The 23,777-nt window shown below is 35.7% G+C and overlaps 1 long non-coding RNA gene across 1 annotated transcript; it reads right to left on the bottom strand.

Moving 5' to 3' along the window:
- Window positions 1-9,222: 9,222 nt before the first annotated feature.
- LOC136855534 (uncharacterized) lies at window positions 9,223-14,246 on the bottom strand. The gene is made up of 3 exons (XR_010858054.1): window positions 14,150-14,246; window positions 11,190-11,279; window positions 9,223-10,637 (listed from the first exon to the last, which is right to left on the bottom strand). It is a non-coding gene; the product is annotated as an uncharacterized lncRNA (long non-coding RNA).
- Between the last annotated feature and the right edge of the window lie 9,531 nt (window positions 14,247-23,777).

Raw genomic sequence — 23,777 nt, 5'->3', positions numbered from 1 at the left:
TGTTACTAAGACAGCATCAGCTTTACTTCTCCCTCTAATGAAACTATACTGGTGTTCACCGATCACCATAACTGCTCGAAAGCTCTCATTGCGTATTCCTTTTAAAACTTTCAAACGTTCTGTTAGTCTGATTCCACTTTAATCACCACACTCCTCAAACATATTTATTAACAACTTTCCTCCCAGTCATTTGGCATTACTCTCTATAACCAGACTGGCCTCCAACAGCTTCAGTAGCCATTCTTCCCCCTCTATACAAAGTACCTAACACATTTCATTTTGAACCTCTGTTGGACCCTGTGCTTTGCCATTCTTCATTTTACCTATAACTTCCTTTACAACCTCAGTCATCAACCCCTTCAATCAACACCTCCCGGAATACATCCTATGGTTGAAGTTATAAGAACAGTACCATTGTAGTTCTACCTACAGTTTTCTTTCCTTCTACAGATTTTATCACCATCACCGGCCCCTTCAACCACATCATATCCACGAATACCCTGTCTCATACTCCCTGTGGGTGAAAAGTGTAGGAACAGTACCCCACTGTAGTTCTGCGTACCTTGTAATGAGACTAAAAAGACAACTGCTGCCATGCAGATAGACATTTCTGTTTTAGTCAAAGACCAGGCCTACAGTCGACAACAGCATGGGCATGAGGTCGTTAAAACCAGAGTCAAATCTTAAAAACAAAATCCAGGAAAGGAATGAGAATATTGACGAGACTTTACACTAAGTGCTCAAATATATTTTGATGATTTTGGTCTCACTCAAGTTAACAACAAATGCTTATTCCTAAGCAGGTAACTGTGCAATTCCTCAAATACTGTTCTCAATACTTGACAGTCCAATTACCTTTTCTACTCTTATCTCCAAGATACTAAAAACCACAAATGAACTGAATCTTTCTAAAACGAAATATCACAAATCCCTCTATATAAAATGGATGCAATTGGAAAAAAACAGAACTAATATTTCTAGTGCAAAAGCTTCAAAACACTTCTGGACACAGAAAAACATCCTGACTAAGAAAAACTTTTTTTAGGCTAAAACAGTTTCCAAACAGAAACCTTTTTTGGGCCAAAAACCTTTCCAAACAAAAAACTTTTAAGGCAAAAAAAAAAAAATCCCAAAAAACCTCTCTATAATAAACACCTTAGGTGAAAGAAAAATCATGAAACTAAATTCCTTCTAGACAGTCAATTCTCTAGGCAAAAACAACTCCCAAGAATTGACACACAAAATAAAAAGAAAACTCAGAACAAACTTACTATCCCTGAAAAAGACAACCCTGAACTGCCATTCTTTAAAGACAGCTGACATCCCCCCTACAAAAAAATATATATACATGCAGTATATTACAACACAAAAAAATATATTACATCTTTACAGCAAAAACTTCCATACTCCATGCTGACAAACACATGAACTAACAGAATGCAAAACTATTAAACTAATACGTTCAAAGTGTGTGAAATATTCATAAGAATAACTCTCAGGCTAATCTTACCTTTTTATCAGACTTCCTAGGAAAAACTGTTGGAAAATGACGGCCAATCTAGCCATAAAAGCCAAATACTATAATGAATTTCTAGCCAAAAATAACCATAAACTACCAGACTTTCTAGTAAAAAATCAGATAAACTTACGAAGCAGCAAATAACACAAAGTAATACACTTTCTTTCAAAAACGTTGCCACCATACCATTCACAAAAAAAATGTGCTATGTAAAACTATAAAGTGCTATGTAAATCTATAAAGATTTAAAAAAAAATGCACAATAGAGCACACTTCAGCCAAAAACCACAAAATAAAGTGTCTTCCAAGAAAAAAAAAAAAGCAGACTACCAGACAAACAAAAAAACCACAGATTTTTCCATACAAAAATACCCAAACAAACTGAAAAACCTCTGACAGAGACTTTCAAGCAGTGTCATAAACTAGACACATCTAATATTCAACTGAACGAAAGCTAACAGAGTTTCTGTAGACAAAGTGGAATAAACCAACAGACCTGGTAAATGCAAATCCATCACAATATAGCAAACTTTTAGTGAGAATCTTACAAACTAACAGACTTCTGGAACCAAAAACTATCACGAACCAACACATTTCAGGAATGAAAAAAAGCTGAAAAATTATAACCTGACGGTACAAGTTCCATACAAGAGATTCTCTGGGTGGATTTCAATTTACCAGACTTTCTAAATGCAAAAGTATCACATCTTATCAACCCTTCTGTACGCAATTTATCAAAAGCTTCCTTTAACTTAAATATCCCAAACTACAATTTGTTTTAGATAACTAATATATCTAGCGTTGTAAACTTTATACCACAAACTCTGGTTAACCCTAACACTACCATCGTGCACTGACAAGATAATCCCTCAGTTACTATGAGGAACAGCACAAACTGATCCTCAATCTTTATATCACAAACCGACAAGATGTCAGACTCTGCTGTTACCAACTAACACTGAATATCAAACTCCCAGTCACCAAGCGACTGCGGAATACCAAATCCGTTTTCATGTACATATCGCTGAATATTAAATTCACTGTCACCTCCTGACACCTGAATATCAAAAGCATTGTGCCTTTCAGAATTCGAAACTAGACAGTGTCAAGATTTCCTGTACTTCAGAATTCACTATCACGAACTGCTGAGAGTATAATAATATTGCTTTTACCAACACTTCCTAAACCAAACCATTAGTAATACTCTATCAATGACAAGCTTCAATAAAAAAGATCTCCCAAATCCTCAACCCATAACTTTTAACTTCATGGGGAATCCTGAATGCAATGACATTGTAAATACTGTAAACTCTGACCTACTGAAAAATTCCAGACGATCAAAACTTATCAAGTATCATCACCAGAAACCCATTGACATGTCAGAAGGGTAAATTACATATTGAGGTAAAACAAAAAAATAATTTATACATCTTCATCCCCGTCTTACAGAAGGTTACCCAAAATCAGGTATGTGAAAGCAGTTGTCATTCAAAGAATTCTCAAGTTACTACGTCAAAGTAAATCCCACCAAGACAACTTTGTAGCAACAACAAATCTATCATTTACAAAGCAAGGAAATGAATTTCATGTCACACAGTCCAAGACAAGAAATTCCACGAAACAATAACGACCTTACATAACACCACCACATCAGTCGTTTGAATTTCAAAGTTCAGCGATACATTTTAACATTTTCGTTGCCAAGAACCTTCAGAGGGAACCAGCAAACACTTTAAAGCATTCAATGTGTAACTCCATTAAGGAAAGGGGCAAAATCTCCGTAATAGCTTCGATTTCATCCAAATTTGAACGAACAGTCAGTGGGAAATATTCTTTTCAGTTGAGCCTTCAATTTGGGAACCTAAAGATGGGGATAATTTCCTCTAAAATCCACTTTCTTTCATAATCAGTAAACCTGGATATTTCAGAACCAAATGAACCTTCTATTATGTACTTTTAGTTATTTGGTGATAATTCATTAATTATTCCAATATATTAATGACTGAACTATTAGACTTCACCTTACTAGATTCGTCAACCATGTTTGGTGTCAGATTTAGGTAAAACACATCCCTTAAAATTCCCCCCAAAATCCATATTCACACACCCTTTTTATTTTGTCTAATTACTGACGATGCCATGAATTCGTAAGATTTCTCACGCATCCTCTAAAAACTAGCCAGAATGGTATTCATCCCTCCTTTATTTCAGTTACACGAATGAAATATTCCAGAATCAAAGGTGTTTTAAGCTAGCTGGTACCCCCTTTTGGAACGACAGCATGTGTCCGAAATATAATTAAAATAATTGTCATACACTTGACCAAAGGACAACCTTCATAAGTCTCTATTTGTTAATATAACTAATTTATACATTTTAGGACATCTGGTAGGATATAAATTATACTGAATATTTATCAATAATTCTGTGAAACAAAGTGTCATGTAAACTACATAAAAAAAATCTGCATGTGATCCAGATACTAAATTTGGTATCAGCAAAAACTGCATGTACTGCTTAATCTTTCTAATTTCAGCAAATAATGTTTTAAATGTTAAATATTTCCGTTTAGTATCACCAAAAACACATGAACTTGGCAGGCAATTGTTCAAGACCTATAATTAATTTTTAAGTGAAACATAACTCAAACTAAAAACTTCCTTGAAATGACAATTTTTCTTGAGAAATAAGAGAACAGTTTGAAGTCATTCATAGTATTTTTACATCTAACTATACGAAATCATTCTAGCCAAGGATCCACAGAGGAAATAAACCAGTCATATACACAGCTCTCTGAAGACAAATAAAATAACCCTATCAATAAATATTTACGGTTAATTTATCCACAGAGTTCTCGATAAGAGTTCCATCAGCTATAAAGCCAGTTATACACAGATTAACACGTCGACAATATATACACGGTAACCAAAAGTCCTTTGCTAATTGTTTGTCAGTGTTCTAAGGAATTAAATACAAGACCAAATTTCCACAACAAGACGTGACAAAGTCATGTGAAAACGGAAAACAGAATATCGAAACATATGAAAATAGTAGATTTTCTCACATGTTATTCACAAAAGATTAACGATTTTTTTGGCCGTTAAACATTTCATACAAACTTCTGGTGGCAAACTTCAACGGAGAATACACGCCATGCTGCATTAGACACTACACGTCTCCCAAGAATTTGCTTTAGTACAAAATCACACCCACAACAGTGAACGTAAGCCAAGGCCTGTCTCAGGTATAATCTTACCAGCACTTTGGCCTAACTCCCATGGGTTGTTTTGACACATTGAAAGAATCTAGGAGTCTCCAGCGACAGAAAAATGGGAATACATCTAGAAAAGCACAAGGAAGCGTGGGCTTCTCTCATCTCGGCAATCAGCAGCTGTCAGCTTAGAAAACAGCTCTCTGAATCTGCTTCGAGGCTGATAACTGGCTGGTTACCTCCTGCTGAGGACACAACTCCCTCCTCGGGTCACTGCAATGCTGACCCCAAGGAGTCCTTTTTTATTTAATTATTTCCATTTTCTGTCTACAATCTTTCCAGGTCTCTGTTTACATAAAATATACATATCAGATACACCTAAGGACTTTTGTGCTTCAACTTACGGCCCTTAATAATGAATAATAATTCATAGTTTTATCTATAAATTGTCAGGGTTATAAAGTAATGTGTAAAGTTACTGCTCCAGTTTTCTCTTTATCCTGAGAACCTAAAAATAAGTTTCCCTTCCCAAACATAGAGGGATGAAACACAAAGCAGTGATGGCATATAACATTAATTTATCAAAATTTTTGGCACAAATCTCTTGAATCACCACTAGAAGTGTAACGAACATCACAGACTTTACGCCCAACTTAAAATTTCCTATTTTGACAATCCAAGATCAAAATGCGTGTGATCATGGAAGAACTGAACAACTAAGAATGTCATGAGTAAGCGTGTTAAGAATAAGAATATTAAGAATAAGGATGCTAGGAGTGGAGTGCTTAGTTCCCGAGAGGAAGAAGGGGATGAATTAGCATATGCATCTTGCGTAGTGTAGTAGCGAGTTTCATCAAAGCGCGTAGACTGTGCAAGATTGCTCAGCAACGAGAATAGAGTGTGTATCAGTGCTGTACAACGTGCACACTGCACAGGGTAACTTCTGCAATATATGGAATGTGAAATCATGCTTCAGGGAAGCAAGCGAAGACTTCAGCAAGGCACAAAGGAAGCCTGCGAAGACTAAATCAGCAAAATGATAATGACAAAGAGACTTTAAAGTTCCTTGCAAAGGGGTACTTCAGAAAATTACATCAGTGTGACGTAATAAATATGTTAAAAAAATGATAATGACGGTGAAAGAGACTTTAAAGTTCGTAAATTGCAAAGGGGGTACTTCAAGAAAAATTAAATCAGTGAGAGAGAGAGAGAGAGAGAGAGAGAGAGAGAGAGAGAGAGAGAGAGAGAGAGAGAGAGAGAGAGAGAGAGAAATGATTTATACCATACCCGAGGAAATACTAGTTTTTATTCGTAATGAGGCTATTGTGTGATGAGCCACCTCTAATAATCACTCTAATTACCTTTCTTAGCCAAACACAGAGGTTTAGAGACTTGAGAAATGAGCAAAACGTTGAAGCACACTAGTCCTTGTACAATAAAATCAATATATAATTTGGTATTACAAAAGTTTCCCTGTATCTAAGTTTTCATATTCAATGTTAACACTTTGAAAGCTCATATTTGATTCTTTTACTGAAATTTTATTGGAATTAACTGTACGAAACATATTAACATACTAAAAATACTGATTCATACCTTATGCTACCTAAAAAATTTAAAATTATCTCCATATGTCAAGACACTGTTAGCATCGGGTGTTCTTAAATCTACGTAGCCTACTAATCAGAAATATAAAAATGAATTTCTAGTCCTGTACATTCATAAAGCCAAATAGTCTAGATAGTTTTCTTAAAATATGACAAAAGATATTGATCAAAATGGCTGTTCTAAGCCGAGATAAAACTCTTCCGTTTAGATCTGCCTTCCGATAAAGATTTCAATTCCATCAGTGCCTTAAATATACCTGTACTTTCTATGACTACTTAAATGGTTTCTGAACTGGTAACGCATCGGTTTTAAAAAAAAAAAAAAAAATACCTAATCCCTAACGTTTGTCTCTTCAACTTCACTTGCTAACCTGAAATCAAGCCCAACTTTTATAGAAAATCAGTTTCTCAGACCATTACAAAGGGAAAGATCCAAGATGATATATCTCCAGTCAACAGCTTGAGAATAATAGCTAATTAAATGGCAGCTACCATAATGGCTAAGTGGAGAATTGTCCTTTTACAACGAGAGCCTGGGAAATATTAAAAAAAAAATTATCTACTTCCAATATAATTTAAATTTTTCATTTCCATGAATAATTAAGTATTGTAGATCCCTTTAATAATTGTGTTTATTTATTGACTATTATTCTTAAATACTTTTGTCGACAATATCAAGCCACCTTTAGAATAGGACTTTAAATCTGAGTTCCATTACAACTTCGTATACCTAAAATACCATTGTCATAAGTCCCAGATTTTCCTAAAGAAAAGTAACCAATATTCTAATTTGGAACCTTCAAATGCCTGAAGTGTCTTGAAATATGCAGATGTGACATTAATTATATAATGCTCTTGAGCAGCCATTACATTATTCAGTTCTAATCAATCAGTTTAATGTTGGGTAAGATGCATTACCATCTTGACTTGCTTTGAAAAAATGTAAGACATGAAACCATTTTAAAATTGTAACAAATTAATAAAAATTATACATAGAATTTTTCCTATCCTGGAATTTAAAATGTAAATACTTCGACCAGCGTTATCCCTACTGTATTAAACCAAGACTTTACATAATCTAAGAGTGTAAGTGAAAGTAACAATGTAAGTAGTAGAAGCTATTCAGAAATTCAATCTAGACTTGGCTATGACTTATCAAGACAACAAACAAATAGTAAAGGCTACAGTAAATATGAGGAAACTTTAACTCAAAGTCCCTAACATGACTGAAGCTAGTTCTATAATATCTATGAAAATCACATAAAGAAAAACTACGTCATCATTTGTGATTTGGCCCAAAATGTTACCGGTCCTACATGGGTAATGCCTTGTGGGTCCAACTTGTCTAAACCATCTAACTGCCACAAAGAATTATGAAAAATCAAAGCTTACGCTTCGTAACCAATTAACTGCTAGCTATGAAGCTGACCTGAACGTGACGAAATTGTTTCCAAAACAGAAGTCACCTATCACAACCTAATTGATATTGTAAAAATCTTTCTGTTTAGCAACACTACCTTTCAATTACTAATCATGTCCAGCATGGTGGCCATGACTATGGGGTTAGTCATGACATATCAAAACTAATCATTTTAGGAGAGCATTATTCTGAAACAGTAAATTTCCAGATATCTAAAATAAAATCCTGGGAAAATGTCTTCTGAAACGTAAGAATACCCAATTCCTGATATTATGGATTGATAATGAAGTATACTGGACTACTTGATATTAAAACAGGACTGTTTGTGCACCCTACAATACCTGACACGTGATATTAACTGGTAAATATTTTCTGCAAAAACATATTAAAGAAAATTTAGTATCCTGAACACACTGCTACTTGATACCTGCTATTAAACTTATGGGAATTTAAAAGTAAATATAAAGTATCCCGTGTCCTATCTAGTTACATAATGGCTGGCATTTGAATGCATGTTGACCACTGGTAATGATTACACCGACAAATTATACGATTTTAAGCAAAAAAAAAAAAAAAAATAAAAGCTGGTACTGAAGTATGTCACAGGAGTATCTTGTAATATCCTTTTGGTCGTCTTGAAATTCCATTTGCCAACCGTAAAACGTCTGGAAGAACGAGACAAAAGTTAGTTACATCACGTAAACCATAATTATTTTGCTCATAAGATGTGAAAAAATATGTATATAGTTAGTTATAACAAAGCCCCACACGTCCTATTCATGTACTTGGGATCCTATAGCTAGACGGCTATGTTTCATTCTGTCGACTGTCAGTGGGGACATATTACTGAAAATTTAGTCAAGGTTAAAGAAATGTTTGCATAATATAAGCTTGTGATCGCAATTTAAACTTAACTGAAAACTGGGGATATCAAAGTGTAAATATCACTCAGCAAAATAATATAATCTGTATATCTGAATGATGTATCATTTACTTGTATTATTGCTATCTGAGCCTATCCATAACCTTCAAACCGCTTCAGTTATTTCAAAATTTGGTGAAATTCGTTAGCACCGACAATGTTTCACCTCTCCCTGTTTGGTCTTGAATTCCTCCAAGTACTCATCAACTAGTTGGTTTAATCACTTTCAAACATATTGTCACATTTAAAGGAATAATGGCCATAGTTAATATTTATCAACTTGTTTTGTCTTATCATAATTATCAGTACTACTGATGTTTTTTCCATTGGTGTTACCTATTCATAAATTCAACATGATTGATTGATTATGTCTATTAAAACTGGCGTCACAACAGCTAGAACATGATACCATAATCAACAACAGTGCCCTAATTCTCTATTTCTGTGTTCATGTTCATAATTAAAACTGAATAAGGCACACACCTATCTGCATACGATTTACTGAAAAGAGTACCTTACTACACTAAACTCTTCAACACTCACTTTTATTTTTGGACGGAGTCCTCCTATCAATACTCTGACCGGTCCATAATGGGGTCCATTTGTGAAGTTACCCTAATCATCCTCTTGAAACAGCTACCTCTCCTGTGTCATAATCCTCTTCAGTTTTTTTTTCTCATCCAGCTTTCACTATCTCCTAATTCCTGGGACAAATTATTGCACTCAAAATTCCTCGTCATATCTTCGTCAGCCAGGTTCTCTCAGATTATGTTCAACATGGTATCTTATCCTTAAATTCACTACATGAATATTCAGGTAATTCTTTAATTTCATATTTTCTTGTTTTGCTTGAGAGAATGCCAATTCCACCACCATTTTTCCTGTTCTTAGCAAGTTATGATGTCCATGGATAGTCTTCCTTATTCTTGAAGTCTCAGTAATGACTGACTAGCAAACACCACTCACAGAGTCTGTATTAGCTACGGGAAAGGAGTCCCCCCACCTCCCAGCCACCTGTAGTTCATCTATCCTATAAATTAAGAAAAGGGCAAGATTTGTAACCTTGACCATAGCATGAAAAAACAAAACTACGGCAGCCACACAAAGAAATAGCAGAGGCCACCACAACGCATCAAGATGCCTACTCCATCAGATTTTATGTCATCGACAGTGCCTACAGCTAGAAGCTCGTGGTGAGCATAGGTTTCTTTAGGTCGATAATACCTGCATCAATCATCGACTGACAATGACCACCTGACAACCAGATGCAACCTGAGGCCACTAATGTCGGCCCCGTAGAACCCTGCAACCACTGAAACCTCATTCTCCACCTGATGGGACGGATATACAGGTTGGAAGTTATTTTCCCTGAAATCTCAAGTCCCCTGCTAGCGCTGACTCAGGACACCATGAGCTACTCTTGGATGTTGCCAACCTCTACCTTATAGACATATCTACTTGCACCAATAACTCTCAGGATAAAACATCTACCCATATCATTGATAAGGACCACCAACCTACACTATCTGCTGCATGAGTTCAACCAATACCTTCTAGCTAGAACTCCATCAGACAACTGAGGTACCAGCCAAACAAGTCATCCTCCGTAATACCAAAACAGTGTCTCCTCAGGTCCACTCCAAGTTCTGCCACCTGCTGATCTTACTGGTGTGACAGCAGTGTGTGGGACATCCAGTGCATGTGAGATCTGATTTTTATGTTCCTCCGTTTATGTAATTACAGTGGTGTCCAGTTTCGTGCTTCCTTTCTTGTAATAATTTTCTTTACATCTGATTCTTAATTCACTGATTTTAGTCCAGATATTAACCTTCTTTGGCAGTTCTATTTTTTACTCAGTATCTTTAGAGCTTGTATTAGTTTTTCTTTGTATACCACTACGATGCCTCAAATCAGCGACGTTTTCTTTTGTTCCACTCAAAACGTATGTAGTAATGGACCTGCAAAGGAAAACTTTCTGTAAATAAAGCAAAACTTACTCAACACAAAAATTAATGCTATAGCCTAAAAGTTTGCTTAATGTGTTGATCAAGAACCTCTTGACCTTAATACAAAACCTAATATAACAACATTAGTTAAAATGGGAAACAAACTTAGATTTTTATGAATTGTACACACTGTACCAAGGACCTTCAAGTTCCCAAAAAAGCAGTTATCACATTCATTTTTAGCCATTAGTCATTAGACCCATAAATCATGAAAGCAAAATCCGTTTGGAGTAACCAACCTTTGCCATAAAATTTTCGACTTAAATTTATATTCGGAGAAAACAAGCAGTTGTCCGAAATATAGGTATTGAGAAGTAAAATGACAAAGTATTTCAGCTTCATCCACAAAAGCAGTCTCTAACAATTTTACTTAGAACTAAGCCAGTGAACAAAAAGTGAACAAAAGGCTCTGTATTAGTATACATTAACATCCACAGTTGCAGTTTTTACTTTTGTATAAAGCATATCCTTCCCTAGCTTTGATTAGACAAAAACATTCCTTACCATTCAGCATTAACTGGTCACTTGATGATGATGATGTTGCGGAACATCTGAACTTCATGCTGCTTTGTCATGACTGTGACGCTCAGAGACCTAAGAAAACAGAAATTAATTATCAGTACAGTATTATCTAAATCAAATGCAAATCCTAACAATTGGACTAGGCTTAAATGAATATTTGGGAGCTAAGAATCTCAACAAATAATGCTGCAAGTCTATGAAGAGTGACTTGATATACTCAAGAGCCTTTGTCCTTTCAGGAACATCCAGAAACACCACTTTGCCGAATAATGTCTCTAGTTAAAAGCTAATCCAGCCACGTTGTAAACTCTGCCATCTTTCATGTTCAAGAAGCACTGAGAAAACTATGCTTGTTACCTTTGATGGAAGAGTTAGGTTTGCTATGAGTGCATTACAATCTATGTAAAGCAGGAATAGCACAAATTATGTTGAAACTAGGGATCAAGTATCATTGGGACATAAGAATACAAACCTGTACTTTATTTAATATTTTCACCAACCAAAAACCCCACTTTCCCACAGTGGTCTCCCATAACTGCAGGATTCAGTATCTTTTTAACCATCAATCTGCTACTGGAATGACTCTCAGAAACATTTAACACATACACACACACAGGAACAAGAGTTACACATCTGTACCAAAAAGTCATGACCGAGAACTGATGCTGGCCTATTCAAGCAATATCTGAATTCCAAAATCCCAGTTAATTAATGAAACGGGTATTTTTTACAATAGTTCCAACTCATTCTATAATAATTATAGTATTATAGATGCATTTTACATAAAAAATAATTAAACTTTGTCTCTGAACACATTTTGGGGAAATTCACCATATCCGAGATATGAATGTTTATATAATCCCCATCCTCGAAAAATTTCTAAGTGTTTTGTTTACAGTACTTTAACACGGACACAGTTTGTGCTCTGATGCGAGTTTGTTTTTGTTCAGAACTGCATTGTGGTTCTGATGTGAATTTTTCCCCCTTAAAACTGCACTGTGGGTAGTTACATGTTATGTCTAGGAGTCACATGACCTGGTGAAAATCTTACAGGTGTCAGACATTTTCGCTTGTCAGTTGGTTCAAGTCTGTCATATAGTGAGGCCATGTCCAGTCTGTTTCGTCTTGTAACTTTGATTATTTTCACTTAATTCACAATTTCTTTGAAAACGAAACACAATGCACTGATTTTTTAAGACAACTTGGGAGTGTTACCTGCAGCAGTACAGTTCAGTTTTACACCAATTTTTACTTGAAGCTGCTAAATTATATCCACCTTTAAGTGACACTCAGCCACCATCACCACCTAGGGAATCACTTTCTGATGACAACGATGACACTGTAGATGAGCCACAACCATCTTGTTCTGGATATAACCCATCAAAACGTTTGTGTTCATCCAATTAATTTAAATTTAAAATTTTTTTAAAAATAATATTGTAACATGATTTAGCTCCTGCAACCCCTGTGGCTAGTGCACACAGTGCAACATTACCTCCTGCCAGTATATACGAGCTTGCCAAGAATCTTTATAAATGCAGATAAAGCGTGAAGCGCTGTTCCGCCACCCCCTTGCGGTTAAGGGATGTTAGGCTACATTACACTAGCCTACGTTGCCTGACTATGGCTTGCTAGGTATGATATGATTTACCTCATTAATTCAAATGCTGTTTTGTGTCGATGGTGATTTACCCCACCCAAAATTCCGTATTCCCAAAGGGTCCCCAACCTTGTTGGTTGTAGTAGGGGTGTATAGGATAGTAACTCAAAAACAACTCATTTCCCCGATGTATTACTATCATAACCATTCAGAACACATTAAAAACACACATGAAAATACATAATTACTTAAGAAAAATTTACCAATGAAACTATGAACGTAAAACAATCAGGTTTCAGAGTTTCCATGTACCTACATTTTCAAATGATAATAATAAAAGACGTTCAAAATATGGTAGCCAAACATAACCAAAATTCACTGGGACAAGTAACATCCAATTGGGAGCCCTACAGGCATGTGTGCTGAAACAAAGAACTTGGAAAACGTCGGTGTGGGAACAAAATACATCAATAAATACCTCGGTAACTGTAAATTTACAATGATTTTGGTATGCTTTTGTAGTAAGCATATAAAGGAAACCTGAGAACGAAGCAAAAATAAAAAAACCTCCAACATCGGGAACTGGTATTAAAAAAAAAAAATACCTGACAAGTAGGTAATTCCTACAAACTACGCGGCTTTAATAAATGCCCTTGAATGATGAATATCAGAAAATTGTATGATCCCTCCAAGTAGTCTATACTTAAAAAAAATTTCTTTCATAATAACAACAATGGACTTGGGGAAAATTATGCAAGCTACACACGTCAGGCCTATTTCCAAAATGGCGGCCAGCATAAAAGCAGATCAAGGACATTTCAACACGATGCATCCCAACCTAACATGCCCTAGGGCATCGAGCCCTGACCTGACCTGGGGAGCTTTATCCCCACTAGATTCCCAGTGCATATAAGAACGTGTGGGAATCTCTTCTACAGTGGTACATATTTTTTTCGACACACGATTTATTATATACCCAAATATTTCCTGTAGAAAGACAGCCAAAATGACCATCAGCTGACCATTTCTGAAGCTGAAATCCGTGCTAGCGAGGAATTAATGTATCATAGCATTGTCTAATTTGTGAAAACCACAATAAAAACCAGAAAATTATATGTTAAAGTCGTTTTCGATTAGGCAATAAGCTTACAATAGTATACACCAACATTAAAACATGGCCTATACACATGAACTAAAAAGCATTGCATTTCAACTTGAAAATAATTAGCCTAAACTATGAGTCAATGATTTCCCATAATTTTAAATCACTGACATTTATTTCTTTGTTAAGAAAATAACCAACTCCTTCCAGTTTTACAGTGCATAATGTTTCATTACTCACCTAAAACGGTCGTAAAGTCTTGGCACAAATTCTTACGCAAAAAACCGTGACTTGTGTGAATCGATCCACAGAAAATGTTTAACTGAGGGAGCTGTTTTCACGCCTATACTAAGAACAAGGATTCTAAAACGCAACTACAAATAATCTTAGGAAAAAGGAAACTTCTTTTTAGGATCCTTGAGCTAAAAATCTCTATTTCCAAAGAGAATGTCTAACTTGAACAGCGACAGGTCAGGCGACTGTTACTAAGAGAGAAAAACTGCAAAGATTATGAACTCGAACGCATCTCGGGCTTAGATGGAATGACGTAAGAATAGAATAGAATGTAGAATTTAGGCTAAAGGCCATGCGCTGTGACTTATGAGGTCATTCAGCGCTGAAAGGGAAATTGAAAGTGAAAAGGTTTGAAAGGGGTACCAGGAGGAAAACCTCGCAGTTGCAACATGAATCAATTGTTAGGAATGGGTTGAAGAAAGAGGGAAGAGAATATGAACGGAGGCACAGCAAAAGGAAGGTAAGAGGTTGCAGCTGGGTGCCAACTTGATAATTATGAATATTCAGATTTTCGCTGCCCACATACAATTTGCGGGAAAGGGAAGAACCTTTCTGAGCGACAGGAAGAACAGCCACAATCGTCTGCCTGCTCTTTCAGGGCAGTTTTACCGAGGTACACGAGGCCATTTTGTTTTCCCTCGATGACAATGGACACAGACATTAACGCCGCCATTACCATTACTTAGACCTCATTAGCAATCGTTATCATTGCGTCGGAGAAACATTATCACGCCCTGTTGCAACGGCCGAAGCACCATTGCCAATTTGTGTTGCATTCGAGTTGTATTTTTTCGTTTTATTTTGGGAGCAATGAGAGCAAATGCTGTCTTCCTTGTCTTGGAAAGCAGCTTCATTGCATGCAAATAATTACAAAGACTTTGTATGCAATGTTGCATGTAATATAAATGTTATTTGTTTTTCCCTTGTAATCATCTCCTTCATGGTAGGTCGCGCCATGTTGCAATGGGCAATGTTCATACGATTATTGCAAATTTTTATAACACTCTTGAAGGTTGCAAGAATGCTTAGTTTAAATGGCACGGAACTTCAAAGTGTATGACATCTCTTTATTTTTATTTTTTTACCAACACTAGTGTTCTCATACTATAAAAACAGCGGTAATATCAGAGAGGGTCGATATAGTAAGACCTGGAGAAGCTTACGCTTGAGAAAGGGTGGCACTTGGCTGCCCAAATGCAAATTTTACATGAATTTCATCCCTTGCAAAGTACCCTTGATGCACGCTAAATAAGAACTATTATAATTATAACTTCTGAGGATTGAAAGGCTCCTCGAAAATACTGGATTATCTGCCTGAAACATTATTGGAACGCACCACAAAGCAGAGGAAAAACTCGGGAGAGTGATAAAAAGATTCTTCGAAACCAAAGACAGCGCGCTGATGACATAGAAAACGGGATCTGTCACTAAGAAAATGTCATCCGCAAAGAACTGGGAAAAATCAAAGAATGTTCTTTATCGCCACAAAAACTGCAAATTTATGGATGTTCCCTGTCGATACTACAAGATGAGGGGGACATATACCGAAGTTCTAAGCACAAGAGAAAGAACAACGAAAAACATGCAGTATGGCAAACAAAGAAAAACAAACAAGATATTCTGAGGTCAAGAACACAGCCTTATATATTATTGTTTAGCAGAAGTATTGGCGTAGCCTTCAAAAGCCCAACTTCGGGAGAACTCGGCATTGTTATATCATGGCATGCAGAAGGTGATAATTCCGTGACGATTTACGACGGAAAATCTCACTGGTTATGGCAAAATCAATGCCAACGTATCAACTATCCAGAGATTTATTCTCGTGGGAATGTCTGGCGATTTCAAATGAAACATCGACGTCACAAAGTCTTCCCAACACGTGGAAGAAGTCTGTCATCCACGTCATTCATCGACGACATATACAAGGTTATTCATGAAGCTTTCAATTGTCTGGGCAAACGATGGCGAACATTATTGTCTAAAGGACTTCGTGAGAGAGAGAGAGAGAGAGAGAGAGAGAGAGAGAGAGAGAGAGAGAGAGAGAGAAGGAAATCTCGCGAATGATTCTTCCACTCTTTAGGGTCTGAGGTTCAATATGTCGAGATTGCGCCGCTTTGATTTATGTTATGGCGGTATATATTTTATCGGAGGGCTGATCGTCGCCCACGTCTGTTATTTTACTCTCTCTCTCTCTCTCTCTCTGCCTAATCAACAGGACAACAATGGTGAACATAAGACATTTCTCTCAAAGACTTGTCATGCATTATGATTTTTCTGTACGTTATTTGCAGTATTTTTTTTTTTATATTGTAGGATAGTGTATAACTTAAGTATTGAATCAACTATATATGAATATATATATATATATATATATATATATATATATATATATATATATATATATATATATATTTCTATATATATATATATATATATATAACTATATATATATATATATATATATATATATACATTATATAAAATCACTCACTACGGGCAGCGATGACCTTTTCTAAATTCACAAATCTGCGATTTTTCTTCCCTCAGATCTTAAAAACTACTAAGGCTAGAGGGCTGCAAATTGGTATATTGACCTTCAACCCTCCAATCATCACACACAACGCATTGCAACCATCTAGCCTCAGTAATTTTTACTTTATTTAAGCTTAAAGTTGGCCATAATATAGGACAGGCCACCACCAGGCCGTGGTTAAAGTTTCATGGGCCGCGGTTCATATAGCATCATACCGAGACCACTGGCCTTGATTATACGCTTTACAGAAAACTCGATTGCGCCTAAGATACTTCGTCGCATTTTGTACTTCGTTTTTTTATTTAGACCAACCTAGCCTGATATTACAATCTAATGCTGAAACTAATCGAGTTTATGGAAAATGGAAATTGGTCGGTAATATTCATGATTCATCCTATAAATAATCACTTTAACAGTTGTAATTATAAGTAATTTGGCTTCCATAATTAGTAGAACTAATTATGAATTCAGCTCTACCTTCAGGCCGACCTGCAAATGGGTGTCCCTTCAATGAAGCTGAATTGTTACGGATTTGTTTTGCGTATTCGAGTTGTCTCGTGGGAATGATCTGATAAATAAGCATGGCATTTACTAACTTGAAGAAAATTCTTTTTTCTGTGAATCACGTGAACGTGGATTTGATATTCTTTCCACTGTTTATAAATAAAAATTGTTTTGGGTCCTTGGTAAAAAAATTTATCGCAATAGACCAAGGACCACTAATTATGTTACGCTTCATTATATATTTTTTTTAAACAGTTATGCTTATCAATATAAATTTACAAAAATATATATAAATATATGCAAATTTAGATAAACAAGTTACAGTACAAAGCTGCAGCAAAGATACATTTTAAGTTGCATGAATAAGTGCCTTCTGTGTATATATGTATATATAATGTATATATATATATATAAATATAAATAAATATATATATATATATATATATATATATATATATATATATATATATATATATATATATATATATATATGTTATATATACATATATACACAGAAACTAATTTCATTCAAAAAATATTTTCTGGTTGAAACGAACTTCTAAAAAAGTAACGCTTTGATGTCGTACACTATCATTTCAAATAAAAAGCACGCACTCAAGAGATGCATAATAGAAAATAAAGTTTATTGAATCCAGTTCCCGGAAAGGACCATTTTATTTTTGCCCCATAAACAAAGCAACCGGTATTTGGAGCAAGAGCCATTTTCATCAAGGTCAACGGATTCTAATGAACTCTGACTCGCCCTACAAAGTCAAAGGGAATTTATTCATGAAATAACGCTGTTCAGCTTTGATTGCAGATGAATCTCATTTCAAAAGGAAATAAAAAAAAATTATATAGTGATATCGTCCAGACTAATTTTGGATTCAGTAACGAAACAGTTCTAAAAATCATTTAATGATTACCAAATCATGTTGCCCGGTAATGATAAACACTCTCTCTCTCTCTCTCTCTCTCTCTCTCTCTCTCTCTCTCTCTCTCTCTCTCTCTCTCTCTCTCTCTCACAGGCAATGACTGAATATATCCAATCATTAAATTGAAATTTGCCTTCATAATTTTGAAAGGTGTTGCAGCTAGGGGCCTAAGGAAGGAACGATGCAAAGAACCTTGAGTAATGCCTACAGTGTACCGCATGAGGTGCACTGACGGCACTAGCTCCCCCTGCGGGAAAATAAAAAGAGGTTCAGCTGACACACACAAGAGGAAAGGGCTCCTTATGATTGATGAGGGAATTGATTTCACGTTCACTAACGTCGAGGTTCCTGTCAAGGGAAATGATGAATTGCCTCGCTAATTAATTTTGATTTACGAGTGTACTTGTCTCCGAGAGTCCGGCGTTTAGGAAAAAGAGTGATAATCATGAGAAGCTGGAGCCTTAAGACATGTGCAAGCATTATATTTAGCTCTTAGTGGGTCTGCACAATCTTGCGTTGTACGCTAAATGTTAAGGTTTATATTAAAAAAGTTATTTTTAGTTTCTTGTATTCGAGTATGACTGAAAATCCTAATTTATGCACATTGCAATATTTTTTTTCTTGTAGACATGCTTAAAAAGCCTAAATTTATGTACATTGCAATATTTTTTTCCTGTAGTCATGCTTAAAAAGCCGAAATTTATGTACACTGCAATATTTTTTTCTTGCAGACATGCTTAAAATTCCGAAATTTATGCACATTGCAATATTTTTTCTTGCAGTCATGCTTAAAAACCCTAAATTTATGTACACTGCAATATTTTTTTCTTGTAGTCATGCTTAAAAATCCTAAATTTATGTACATTGCAATATTTTATTTCTTGCAGACATCCTTGAAAACCCTAAATTTATGTACACTGCAATATTTTTTCTTGTAGTCATGCTTAAAATCATAAATTTATGTACACTGCAATATTTTTTCGTCTAAACTGCCAGGAATGTTCTTGGGGTGCAATTAGACACGGGGAAACGAATCCTCTTTCAACTCTAGCTAAAACCCTTTATCAAATATCAAAGTGGAAAAACAATTTATTCTCTTCATTCACGAAGCAATAGACCAGATCCCATTACACGGAGTTAAATTTCAGAAACCGTCCCATTATTCCCCTCATATCACTCTACGCGAATGTACATTTCTGAATTTAGTTTCAAGGTGGAAGCGAATAATTGCACAATATTATTGAATTACCAGCCAAATGAAGACTTTGATGATATCGTATAACTGGAAGTGCATTGCTTTTGATGACATTAAGGGCGCGTAATGCCTCTTTCATTAGAGCATGATTGCTTGTGCCATGCACGCTGAACTATCTCTGGGATATTAGACTGGTTTACTGATGGTTGGTGCCGAGCGTTTGCGCACGAATATACAAGGTCGTCATTTTGGCGACACCGAATTCTTCTCTCGAGAGAGATGCGTCATGATTAATTGTATGCATTATGTATTTTAGTTACCATCCTATATATTTTAAAAGTAGTTATAGTTTTTTTTTTTAAACTTTAGGAACAAGAATTATGGTTATAGTTTTCTGTAAAAGAAAACTATTGTGCCGGCTTTGTTTGTCCGTCCGCACTTTTTTTCGGTAGGCACTTTATAGGCTACTGTCAGCACTTTATTCTGTCCGCCCTCACATCTTAAAAACTACTGAGGCTAGAGGGCTGCAAATTGGTATGTTCACCATCCACCCTCCAATCATGAGACATACCAAATTGCAACCCTCTAGCCTCAGTTATTTTTTAAAATTTTATTTAAGGTTAAAGTCAGCCATAATCCTGCGTCTGGCAACGATATGGGATAGGCCACCACCGGGTCGTGGTTAAAGTTTCATGGGCCGCGGTTCATACAGCGTTATACCGAGACCGCCGAATAAATATGATCTAAAATTGCGGGAGTATGAAGCTACATGAATAAATAATAATTCTCTAATTGCTACCACCAATATAAAATCATCGCTCCAAATTGTAATAATTCTCTATTATTATTATTATTATTATTATTATTATTATTATTATTATTATTATTATCCTAAAATAAAAATATAATTCCTAGCCACCTTATTTCATTGAGTTTATCAATCAACACAAAAAGCCAATCTTTCATTAAAGGAACTTCTGCGAAAACTAACAGGGAATAGTTATCAAAGCAGATACAAAGCTAATGACTCGACCAAATATTAATTAACTTCGCTCTCCCAATTAAAAACCCTCGACTGACGAACGTCATATCAACGTGAACAAATAAGACAGTTGCCAGTTCTTGTTTAGAGATGAATAAGAAAGTTGCCAAATCTTGTTTACAGGTGAATAAGAAAGTTGCCAGTTCTTGTTTACTGATGAATAAGAAAGTTGCCAGTTCTTGTTTACAGGTGGATACAAGAAAGGATTGCTGATTCTTGTTTACAGATGTGGATAATAAAGAAAGTTGCCAGTTCTTGTTTACTGGTGAATAAGAAAGTTGCCAGTTCTTGTTTACAGGTGATAAGAAAGTTGCCAGTTCTTGTTTACAGGTGAATAAGAAAGTTGCCAAATCTTGTTTACAGGTGAATAAGAAAGTTGCCAGATCTTGTTTATAGGTGAATAAGAATAAGATTAAGGTTGCCAGTTCTTGTTTGCAGTTCTTGTTCTTGTTTACTGATGAATAAGAACGTTGCCAGTTCTTGTTTACAGATGAATAAGAACGTTGACAGTTCTTGTTTACAGATGAATAAGAAAGTTGCCAGTTCTTACTTATAGATGAGGACAGATCATTCCCGAAATAGTTTAAAGAATATAAACAAGATCCAAAACAGAATTAGGAATATGGCGAGTTTCAACTGTTCAGTATTTCTATTTAGCTGTATGAATGGCGTGATGCACGAATATTAATTCTTCTGTTTACTTTGTAAATAGAAGAGAATAGAAGAGAAATATTAGGTGAAATAACTAATAAATGCCTTTTTATACGTGTCCTCCGCTTTTAAATGCTGATAAAACTATAACCAAATAGGGGCCAGAAATTTTAAATCAATGAATGTAAATAAATCTTAAAGGTCAGGATTTTATGGCCATACCAGTATCTGACTTCACTGAATTAATGTTAAAGTTGCGTGAGAAATTAACATAACACGCAAAGTCGTGACACTAAAGGATTTTTAAACATTTTTTTTATATATTTCTATACCTCAACTTTACGTCATTAATGGTACGATTTGGTTGAACATTTACAATGACAATAATGACGTGATACTAGACAAATTAAATATCAGCGCATACATAACTGGAATAAGACTCTTGATGTGATTTACAAGCAATTGCCTCGAGAATTAGAGTGAGCGTAAGATTTTATTCGCTAGAAATTACGATCAATCCATGCACCTCATTTCTCGTAACCGAGCTTGCATGGTGAACTACAAAGTAATCACAGCGTTTAATTTTATGCAGGGACCGACGGAATGATTTAAATCGTCCGTAATTCAACTCGGGCTTCATTTTAAAATGACAGAAAAAAAATGTCTCGGCATTACCTGGAAACACGCGAGAGAAACTGAGTCATTACAGCTTTGATGTTTTCATTACCACTGTGCAATGAAGCTGATGACAGGTTTTAGCGATGAATCTCCCTTTGCATGCTGGGAATGAGAATGAAATATGAAAGAAGAGTCTGAGGAACAGTAATATAGTAAAAAAAAAAAAAAAAAAGGAGTTTTCTGTACAGCGTATAATCAAGGCCACCGAAAACAGATCTATCTTTTGATGGTCTCGGTATAATGCTGTATGAGCCACGACCCATAAAACTTTAACCACGGCCCGATGGTGGCATATCCTATGTCGTTGCCAGAAACACGATTAATGGCTAACTTTAGCCGCAAATAAAATAAAAACTACTGAGGCCAGAGGGCTGCAATTTGGTATGTTTGATGACTGTGCCATACCTATACCCATGACCATATCCGAACCATACCCATATCTGTACCATACCCATGCCCATATCTGTGTCATACCCATACCCATGCCCATATCCGTACCATACCCATGCCCATATCTGTGTCATACCCATACCCATATCCGTACCATGCCCATACCCATATCTGTACCATACCCATGCCCATATCTGTGTCATACCCATACCCATATCCATACCCACACCCATACACATACCCATATATCCGTTCCATACCCATACCCACAATTCAGTGAGAGCGTTCGGAATTTCTAAATAAATGAAATGAAAGTGTGTCAGAATGCGCAGACGGAAGAGTGACTGCTTTTGTGCGTGCAAGACAGAATTGACCTGTACTGCTTGCATATGACATTCACACCCTTTCAGGTGACCTTAAATATAGCAGTAACCACGACTTTGTACTTTACTTTTTTATCTACCGAAGTTTTAATAATAATAATAATAATAATAATAATAATAATAATAATAATAATAATAATAATAATAATAACAGGCACTAAGAAAAGTAAAAATAAACGAGCAAATAAGTCTTTGTGAAGAACATGACCTAGTGACCTACTAATCTCTTCGATTACCATAAGCAAATGGTTCCTGGTCACAAGAGTTTTCTCTCCTTAGGGAGTGAAGAATTTGTCCAATAAAATGACCTTCCTTGTGACCTTGTCATTAATCTAACCATTTTAGAAGAAGAGAGATGGATATTTTGAGCTCACAAAAAAAAAAAAAAAAAAAAACTTTAGAGCAATACCTTGGGGGAAACTGCGATGCCCAAAATCATTAACTGAGAGAGAGAGAGAGAGAGAGAGAGAGAGAGAGAGAGAGAGAGAGAGAGAGAGAGAGAGAGAGAGAGAAGAAATGGACCACTTCGGATAAGGCGATGTGTCATTTATGATTTATTGTTGCTAATGGAGCAAATGAGGGTGAAAATGTCGAGCAAAAGATATAGATGAGGCGGCCATTAGTGTGCAGGTGGAGGGCGAAGGAAGAGAGAGAGAGAGAGAGAGAGAGAGAGAGAGAGAGAGAGAGAGAGAGAGAGAGAGAGAGAGAGAGAGAGAGAGAGAGAGAGAGAGTTATGAACCAAAAAGAGGGACCATGGAATTAAAGAAAAACCGTTTCAGAAAATTATATTTGAATATAAGAATCCCACCAAAAAAATTTAGAAGCAATAGTGAAAAACAATCAGACTACATCAAAGAATTATACACAAAAAAGAGAGAGAGAGAAAACTCACACGGGTGGATAATTAGAAGAAAATAATGGAAAATCTGATTTATTCCATGACTGAATTGAACGGCGTTGAAAGCTAAAACCGAAAAATAACAAAATTTAAAGATGAAATCATATTTTAGTTTTGTCGCAGCAATTCTGATAAGTTTACACTACTATATTTGGACGTATTCACGAATAAATCGAGCCTGGTTTAGCAAAACAGATCATCTTTTAATCTTGAGGTATTAATCGTAATTAAACTACTGGAGATATGAAAATCTCCAAATATAGAAACTTTAGAACTGAACAGGTGTTTATGAAAAAGCAATGAGTCGCTTCGGTGATTTTTTGCTGAATTTGGAAAAAATACTTTGAAAGAATTTTGTTTTTGCG

This window comes from Macrobrachium rosenbergii, chromosome 31 (assembly GCF_040412425.1).
Source record: "Macrobrachium rosenbergii isolate ZJJX-2024 chromosome 31, ASM4041242v1, whole genome shotgun sequence".
Taxonomy (NCBI): Eukaryota; Metazoa; Arthropoda; class Malacostraca; order Decapoda; family Palaemonidae; genus Macrobrachium; species Macrobrachium rosenbergii.
The sequence above is the reverse complement of the archived record's forward strand: the minus strand, read 5'-3'. Positions and strand labels throughout refer to the sequence as shown.